The sequence below is a fragment of the Cupressus sempervirens genome, chromosome 3 (genome assembly GCF_028749045.1).
Source record: "Cupressus sempervirens isolate cs-2001-9-10 chromosome 3, ASM2874904v1, whole genome shotgun sequence".
Taxonomy (NCBI): Eukaryota; Viridiplantae; Streptophyta; class Pinopsida; order Cupressales; family Cupressaceae; genus Cupressus; species Cupressus sempervirens.
In genome coordinates this window covers 608523735-608533452 of record NC_143120.1, presented here as the reverse complement: position 1 = coordinate 608533452, position 9718 = coordinate 608523735, and positions in this window count along the sequence as shown.

Below are 9718 nucleotides of genomic sequence, written 5' to 3'. Positions count from 1 at the left end.
AAGTAAGATAAATGTTAATATCCACCTCGCTTGATGAAACCCTTGTTAATAAGGATTTTTCAATGATTGTATGTTGTAGATGTTGAATTTACAACGAAGAATGTAGGAAATCTCCACAAATGCAATGGATCTACCAGAACCACATTTGAAAGATGTAAAGTTGTGTGCTGAACATAACAGTGATATAGAAGAGCTGAAGGTAGGTATGTATTTTGACGATCATGTGACAATGATGTTTTTCTATGCTTCAGTGTCGTATTCTTAGTTCAAAGATCAATGATTTAGTATCAAAGAGATATGGTGTAAGATGACAATTATTCAGTTGTGTTTTTTGAGAAGGTTTTCACTCCATAAATAAAGGTTGAAGATATGCACATGTGATATGAATTCTATATAGGTTTTGGTCTTGATTATGGTGTTTCTAGTGATATGGAAATAGTTTTTGGTGATCTGAGAACTGTGTTACCAAGTGGCATTGTTATGACCAATTTGTGTTCTAGTCTATAAATGTTTTGTGATGGCTTTTGACATGGACAATCGGCAACTGATATGGCACTTAATGTGCAATTTGTCTCTCACCATAGCATGTGGAGCTTTGAATACAACTGACAAGTGATATAGTTCTTTGGGTTGTGTGATGCTACAAGTTCAAGTTTACTATGGAAGTTGTTCTGGTGATTGTTGATCTAGTATTGTACAATGTGAAATGTGTTCTTGGTCCACTTTCTCCTGGAATGGATCAACCTTCATGTTTTTGGTCTAGGTATCAAATTTAATGTTTGTCTCTTATCCACATATGTTCATGCTATGTGTAACCTATATTTTGGTCTGGATGCTCATGGCATAGGACCTTATTGTAATTTATTGTTAACATGGCTGACTTGTAACTTTCTTTCAATAATTCCAATGACCTATCTCATATATAAGTACAATCTATGCTTTGGAAAAATGTAAGAGTAGTGAGCAAGCAAGTGAAAATTTATGAGTGAAATTTCAAAAGAGAAGAGTTTAATTTACGAGGTGGTTTTTTTGTGGAGAAGAAAAGGAAGAGATAGGTTTTTGCTAAGGTTGACAAAGTTGTGTAGGGCAATTGCATTACAATAAATTCTTATCTATTGAGAAGAATTGGATGCCCCTCGTTCCTAGGATAGTGAGTTTTGGGTGCACAAGTTCTTTTTTGTAACTTGCTACTTCAGCAGTGAACCTCTCTTCACACAATATCCTTATTATGAGATGATGTCACCAGTGGCAAGGGGAGAAAGACCATTATATGTGCCACCAAGTAACCACAAATTGTGGAGTACAGTCTTGGATAAAGAGTATGCCAAGATTGGTATACAGATGGAGAACATGAGGCTAGTTTGGGAGGAGTATGGGTATAGCATCATCATGAATGGATAGACATACATTAGGAACCATCCACTCATCAATATCATTATTACATGTACAGAAGGACCATTTTTTATCAACATTGTTGACTATTTAGGGCATTGAAAGGATGTTGATTTTTAGTTTGACATCCTTTGGACAACTACTGAGAAGGTTGGAACACAAAATGTGGTCCAAATAGTGACAAATGCAACACTTGCATGTAAAGATGCAGGGAGACTTATTGAGGTAGCATACAAACATATTTGGTGGACTCTATGTTGGGTGCATGCCATGAACAATGCACTTAAGGACATGGGGAAGATTGCCTGGATTAAGGGAGTAGTGAACGATGCTAGAGATGTCTAGATGTTTATTTGGAATCACCAGACATTACATGCCCTTTTTAGGAGCTTTGCAAAGGAGTTCATGAAACTAGTTAGGACCTGACATTCATCCTACTTCATTCTTTTGGAGAGAATGATTGAGCTGCAAGAGCCATTGCAACTCATGGTTATGATGAATGAGTGGAATAGGTGGGATGGGTCTAGGACAAAGCAGGGGATGAGGGTGAAACAAATAGTGAAGAGCGATGTATTTTGGAGTGATGCAAAATACATTGTCTTTATCATCACTCCAATTTTCCATGTTATCAATTATGGGGATGGGGACATGACTACCCTTGGAGAGGTGTACAAGCGCATTGATTCTATGCTTGGTTAGATGAGGGAAATTGCACAAGAGAGGCACCCCAATTTAGCATTTTACACTAAGCACATTCGGCCTATTATTCACCATAGATGGGACAACATCAACACTCCCTTATACATGGCTTCTTATGCATTGAATCTAAAGTGGTACATGACTATGCCTGGGAAAGTTACACCACTGAAAGATAATGAGGTAAACTATCAATTTATCATGTTATCATGAAACTTTAAATTTTTAATTTATTGGATTTCAAATTTGAATTTTGGGTGAAGGTATGTTTCTTCAAATGCATTGATAGAATGTATGACTTCGAGACTGTTGGGAAGGTTCACCTTGAGCGGAACAAATTTGCTACTTTTAAGGGTTTCAAATACATAGCAAAGGACATAAAAACAATGGTACAAGAGGATCCAATTTTGTGGTAGAAATTTCATGGACCCATATCAACAACTACCACACTAGCCATTCATCTCCTATCTCAGGTTTTTTGTTCTTCAACTTTAGAACCTAAAGTCTAATTATTAAAATTATATGTTTTCACTTTCAATTTCACTTCTAGTTATGAATTTCAATTTTTTGACTAGTCATTTGATTGCTATCTTAGGTATCTATTTTTTTAGCTTCCAAGAGGAACTGGTCTACTTATAGCCTCATCCATTCTCTTAAGAGGAAGAAACTTACCTCTGAGAATGCAAAGAAGCTAGTGGTTGTACATTATGCTTTGCGCATCAATGATCACAAGACACATGTGTACCAAGAGAGCCTTGTAGCATGATGGGATGTAAAGCTTGCGGATCCATCATAGGTTGATGAGAATGAGGGTACTTCTGATGAAGGGTTGGTTGGTGATCCTTTCATGACTCTTACCCAAGTTGGAGAGTCTGAGAGTTTAGATGATGAGTTTGTTCAGCCTGAACTTGACAAGGATGATTAGAGGCCTCTAGACTCTACTCTATTTTGGTGGCCCTCTAGCCTTGACATTTTGATTTTGACCTTTTTTTTAATCTAGAGACTTGGATATATGAACCATTGAACATTAAACACTCCGATCATATCATGTTTGATGCAATTATGATTTATCTCTATGATGGCATTGATGAAATAGTGAGACTCATACTTTTGATAAATTGATATCGATGACTTTTGAATTTGAATCTTCACTCTTTGATAATTTAATTTATTTGATAGAATTGAGAAATTAGTGCTGAAATCTCTTTCATTTTTCAATATTTAATGCAATATAGAACTAAACCAGCAATAGCGGTCATCATGAACTTATACTTCATATTTATAAGTTTATGTCTTACATTGTTATAAATGTTTTCATATTAGCATTTTAAGTACCCCATATATTGTATTTAATATATACACCCCTGTCGCCCCCTCCACTCATCCCACTGTCATCCCCAAATTGAGGCCCCTTTTCCCCCCCATCTCCTTGTCCCCTAGGGCAGTGTAACTTAGCAATAACTTTATCAACTTTGTACATAAATTACTAAAGAATCATTTCATAGCAAAGCTTACATGCTAAACTCCATTATGTTATTTTAAAAGAACTTTTCATTCAATCATGGGCTAAACTTTTTATTTTATCTACTCTTTATATCTCCATTCTATGGAAATGCCTTTAAATTTCAAGAAATAGTAGTTTATCAACATTTTAAAAGTCTTTTAGATCCAAAACTTTCCTATTTGAATCCCAAGGTTTTCAAAACATCTTATACTTTGACATTTAATTTGTTAATTTTTTCCCCAAACTTTTTTCGCTGGTATGGTTTCGCCTACCAACTCATCTTTTCTAGAATCTTTTACTTTTGACTAAATTTCTTGGAGCCAAGGTTCCCAGTTCCCATCGAAATCCTTTTTCTTTATATATTGTTTCTCCTCAAAGTATCCACAAAGCAAAATTCATTTGTAGGGAGACCAAATTTTACTTCTAGGTCACTTTTCATTGTAGATTTCTATTGGTATGTAGGTTGCAAGCAACTATCTTTGTTGGGACTAGACTTCATGTATATTGACGGTTGAAGGAATTGACACCTTAATGTTATTTGTCTCCTTGTGTAATTTTGCCACTTGGGATGTACCTTTATTTAGTTCTAAAACAATAATTTCAACTTCAAGTGAAATTTTGTAAATATTATAAGTATTATCTTATCAAATATGAATATATTTCATTATAATATTCAATTCAAAATCTTAAGAATAAACCAGAAGACAAAAATTTATCTTGATTTATTGCAACACTTCCCTTATTTTGTGTTATGAATTGCCTTGTTCAAAAATGAGCCTTGATGAATAAGCCTAATTCTTAGCGAGAGTTTGTAATTATTACCATTTTTTGCTTCCCGCTAAAAATTTGAATTTGAATGCTGCCCCGCCCAACGGCTATTTCCCATCTTTTATAATATTTTAATGCCTTGTAAATATCAAAAAAGTTAAATGTTAAAAGCCTTGCAATATTTCTTTATTTCCTATTTTATTTCCACTAGCCTGCAACTTTCTGCACCGTCAGATCTAGTTCAAATCTACGGTGGGTGCTTTCCCGCATATTGGAAATGCATGATCTTATGCAATGCGGGGAAGCCCCTTAACAACGCATGGCAGGTAGGTCCATGTTCTCATGTGGGCTGTAGGGTGGACAAGGTGGCGATTCCAGCTGGCGATTCTATTGGTGCCTGCTTCCCTGCATTCTGAGCTTTGTCAGACTTTCTGACAGTGCGGAAAAGCCCCTTTATGATGTGTGTCCAAATGACATCACAAAAGATAGTTGCGCAAGTTCAGGATGCACGTGTTACGAACACTGTTAGATCTCCCGAGATCAATGGCTGGCGCATGCCCACAAGATGGAGTTACAAGGTCTTTAAGGAATGCGGGCATGCCCCTTTGTGACACCTGTCCCACGATCTCACTTGTTCCTAGCTCCACCTTCCACCGTCCGATGCGATTTGATCAATGGTTGGCGCATGCCCGCAATATGAAGTTGCAAGTAAGTTTAACAATGCGGGCATGCCCCTTTGTGACACCTGTCCCACGACCTCACATGTTCCTGATCGTACCTTCCACCATCAGATCTTCAAGGATCAGCGGCTGACGCATGCTTGCAATAAGGAGTTGCGAGGATTTTAAATAATGCAGGTATGCGCCCTTACGACGCATAGCTGGTGTGATGTCATGGGCCCACTTTCTCAGAAGGTAATGACGGCCTGTCTTTCGTGGCAGCTGTCAGGTGAGTCAGAGTACGATGGCAGATCTCATGGCCCACCCAACTAGCTAGGCTTGCAGTTTTGCACGTGTTCTGAGTACCGTAGATGCAAATATATCAACGATTGTCGCATGCCCGCAAGATGAAGATGCGAGGTAGTTAAATAATGTGGGCAAGTGCCTTGCTATCGCGCGTCCTTGGGTCAATTTTGTTCCAGGTGGTGCCAGTTGTATGCCAGGGTAATGCCGAGTCAAGCCAGGTCGGATGTTGAGTGTTTCATGGGCCCCAAAACTTCAAAGGATAGGCGCAGTATATGGAGAATCTTCACAGTTGTTGATCCTTCGGTGATCAATGATTGGCGCTCCCGCAATATGAAGATGCAAGGAAGTTAAACATTGCAGGGAAGCGCCTAAGCAACACGTGTCCCAGTGGGCCTGGTGGAGGCAGTAATAGTTAGAGGCGGGTAGTTGGGAGACCATCGTGGTTAGAATTTGAGGAGTTGGCACAGTTCATAAAGAGGACATGGTCAAACTCGGGAAGACTTTGCAAGGTGGCGAAATGAAAAGAGACTATTGGCCCACGTGGCTCATCCTAGTGGCAAAGCTCAATTGACTTGTTGACCCTACTGATTCATGAACTAGAAATAGGGGATACCGAGGTTTTTTGCACAATCTGATCTTGTGATCAATGCCAACCACCCTCGAATGAATGCTGAACTCAGTGAACATGAGAAAACACTCGATCACCTCTGATCCAATTCATCTACTCGGTCAAGATAATTTAATGGCGTTGTTTCTATCTTCTCAAGGCCCTGTTCCAACCAAGATCGGATATCATTGCATCTAGATCTGTACTTAGATCAGGTTTTCTCCATGTTTATTCTCTGTAGGGCTTAATGGCGGTGGTTGTGAAATAACTTCAGTTAGAGAATATCTCAGTTATGCCTGAGCTATAAAGGCAATTTTTGAAGATTTTGTTAAGGTCGGCTCTTCTCTGACTTCTCTGATATTGCTCTGCAATTTCATGTGTAAATTCCCTTTGCCTCTAAACTGTATGGCATTCTGCCTTATCTCCTTCAGCCATTAATGTGAAAGTGCAAGAACTATTTGCCTCGCATTGGCATTTTGTAGAGATCTGCAATTTGCATGACTGTATCTCTTTTGGCCTATGAACGGTATATAAGTGAATCCTCTCTTTCCTTGTGTCATTCATTTGGGTTTTCTGATCTGCATGTGATTGTTAGATTAAAGCAAGTCTGAATGTGTATATCTTTTGGTGTCATGATAGTTCAATAGTGCATTTATGAGCAGAGATTGGTTGAAGACTCTATTTTGGTGCATCACCCCCTTAGGTTAGAATAGGTAGATTTTCTTTTATGCATTCCTCTCCCTTTTCCTCCTCAAAAGTAGTTAGGTGCACCCTGAAAGTAAAGGAAGTCGGCCTTCTCCGGAGACTCAACCTCACAGTTCAAGTCCCACAACTTGGAGGTTGTTTCCATGTTTCACAAGGTTGTCCTTAGGTAAAAACTTTGGACGTGGGTGCAAACTTTTGTGACAATAGTAATCAAGTCCCAATTTCTTTGGAGAGGACCTCCTAGGGCTCTAGTTGCCTTGTGGCCATTCTAGAATGGTCCTCAAGCTATGTCACCATCTCATTAATGACTTTCTCCTCCTAAGGCCTTATGGATATGCATTACTTGGTATATCCATCCTTATAATACTTGGAGAGACTCTTCCCAAGTCTGATGGATACCTTGGTTTATCTTTCCTTATAATCCTTGGGACAAACTTTATCTTTTCCCGAGCCTTATGGATATGTATATTTTGGTGTATCCATTGAGACTTTATCTCTTCCAAAGCCTCAAGGCATATCGTATCCATCCTCACATATGCATATGTCATTTTATCTAACAATATATACTGCCCTTTAGAGATATGTAATCTCTGTCTTCCTTTCTAGGAATTTCAAAATTCACCAAGAATGTCCTTGATCAACACTCACCAAGGATTTCCTTGATCTTGTTCTTAATTTCTAGCAAATATAATTATTTATTGTCCATTTAGATTCCTCTACTTTGTTGCCAAGAGCTAAGCTCTGATTTGATTCTCTCTTGGCCATTTAGATAGAGAACGATTCTCAACCTCCTTAAATGCTTGAAGAATCAGATCTTGTTTTTCTGTGAGATTATTTTGGGTGATGCTTTTATTGTAATTGCTAATGATGTTTAAGTCTTATTTTCTCTGTGATCTCTAAGTCTTATTTCCAATTACTTCTTTCTGCAGATTAGAAGTGCCTTATATCTCAAGTTAGAACTTACTATGGCTAGCCTCCTTTCCTATTCCTTCCATGTTCATTCGATCGAGTGGATTGATTACTATATTTATTGAGTGCCGATTATTAAATTATTTCTGAATTTTTCATATTTTTGTCTGCCATAAGACACCTCACAACTCCTTAATAAAAATCTGCAGATACCCTTATTAACATCTGCTGGTATATTGAAAATATTTCTTTATGTACCACTACCTTAATTTCTGCACTATTAATGATTATTGTTGGATATCTAGTAACTGTATTTTCAATATAGAAACTCTGCTCTTCAACGTGTCTTTTAATCACTGCATATATATATTCACCGAACCTCACTCTCTTCCATTCCTACTCATATCCTCCCTTGATTGCTGACCGTTTGTTCTGACTGTTGATTGTATGATAGCTGGCTCAGTGATTTAATGTATGGAAACTATGAAGATGTAATGTACATGAAATTACATAAATTTATGCTCAGAGTAGAACCCAAAACTATACCACAACAATCATATTACTCACTCTGGCTAAAACAAAAAAAGCAACCTACTGACTGCAAATATTGCAGGATACATAACGTGGATTTTCTTTTGATAGGCTCTAGAAACTTCCCCGAAAATAATTCTGATTCGTTGGCGTAAGGAACTGCAATATCGCTAGATTTGCAGCTATGCGTTTTGATGAAAAGGTTTTAGGAAATTTCAAACACATACAAGTGTGGCTCGAGTATAGCATCATTTTCTCGTAGATGCGTTATACTCGGATAGATAAGATACTAGTATTAAAGAATTTCAATAATTATTAATAAATTATGAAGTCCATACATGCAAACAGTATACATATACACTTTATCGCATACATGTCAAGGGATAAGTGTGAAATAATTCTTTTATTCGTTTCTTGTATTTGTAGACAAAAACAATCATTTAATAGATTTATAATTGGAAAGACACTCGTTAAAAATATCTAAAAGATAAATTTAGTTAAAACCATCTAAAAGAGAATTTTATATCTTACTCAAAAATAATTGAAATCTAACCCAGTCTAATTTGACAAATTTAGTACTGGTAAATAAAATGTATGGCAATAATTTTGTAGATGAAAGCATCTATTCTAAACGGAAACAAAACATAGTGGTCTTTTTACTACCTTTGTTTCAATTTCCTCATCATTTTTAGGTCTTTTGAATTTGATGGTAAATAAAATAGACACATTTAGATTCTTCTTCCTTACTCACTATTTCTTCACTTATTTTGTTAACATATTAATTAAATCTTGAAACCCTATAATGGAAGCTATTTACTTACCATGTAGCTAGTACTTCTAAACAGGTAATTAAACTTAATCCGATAATTGGATCCTTTTCTGCACTATTGCATTGGCCATAGATCATTCAGATTCGCATCTTGGAGGAAGCATTATGAGAGATCAATACAACATTCAGTGGGATACTGTTTGAAATACAAAGAATTATGTAAAGGAAAATTGAAAGTATGCACAGTGAATTTAACAATTACGAAGGACAGGGGACTAATAGTAAATATTCCAGGCTATGGTGAGTTATCATGGATATAGATACAATTTTCATTTTAGAGTGACAAATATTTGTAGGTAGTGCGTGGTAACACAAAATTGAAAGATGAAGATACAAATGTACACAAGTTTGGATAATTGATCTAACTAGAAAAGTGGCAATGGTGATTTCAAGCTAGAGGTACGATCCCATGTTGGAGTTGGTCTTTGTTGTTTCTGCACATTCCACTGGGGCCATGGGTCCTCCTTCATCTTGATTGTTGTGTTGTGGGCCCTCCTTCTGGTGTCATGATTTTCATAACCTCTCTGCTGGTGTCATGAAACCTCTCAACTGTTACTGTGATTCCTCTTTGTTCATGTCATGTCGTGGATGAGGTGGAGCAACTTTGTCAGTTTCTTCCCTGCTGGTGAAGTGGACCCTTCTTTGTGGTCTATCGTGTCTACTAGTGCCATGGGTTCTCTACAGAATAGCTGACCTTCACTCAAGTTGAGAATTCGACAACATCCAACTATTTGATAGAATATCTGAACTATATTCACATTGTGAGTCTCTGATAGATGACTTCTTATGGCTGGTAGTGCACCTCCTTGCAT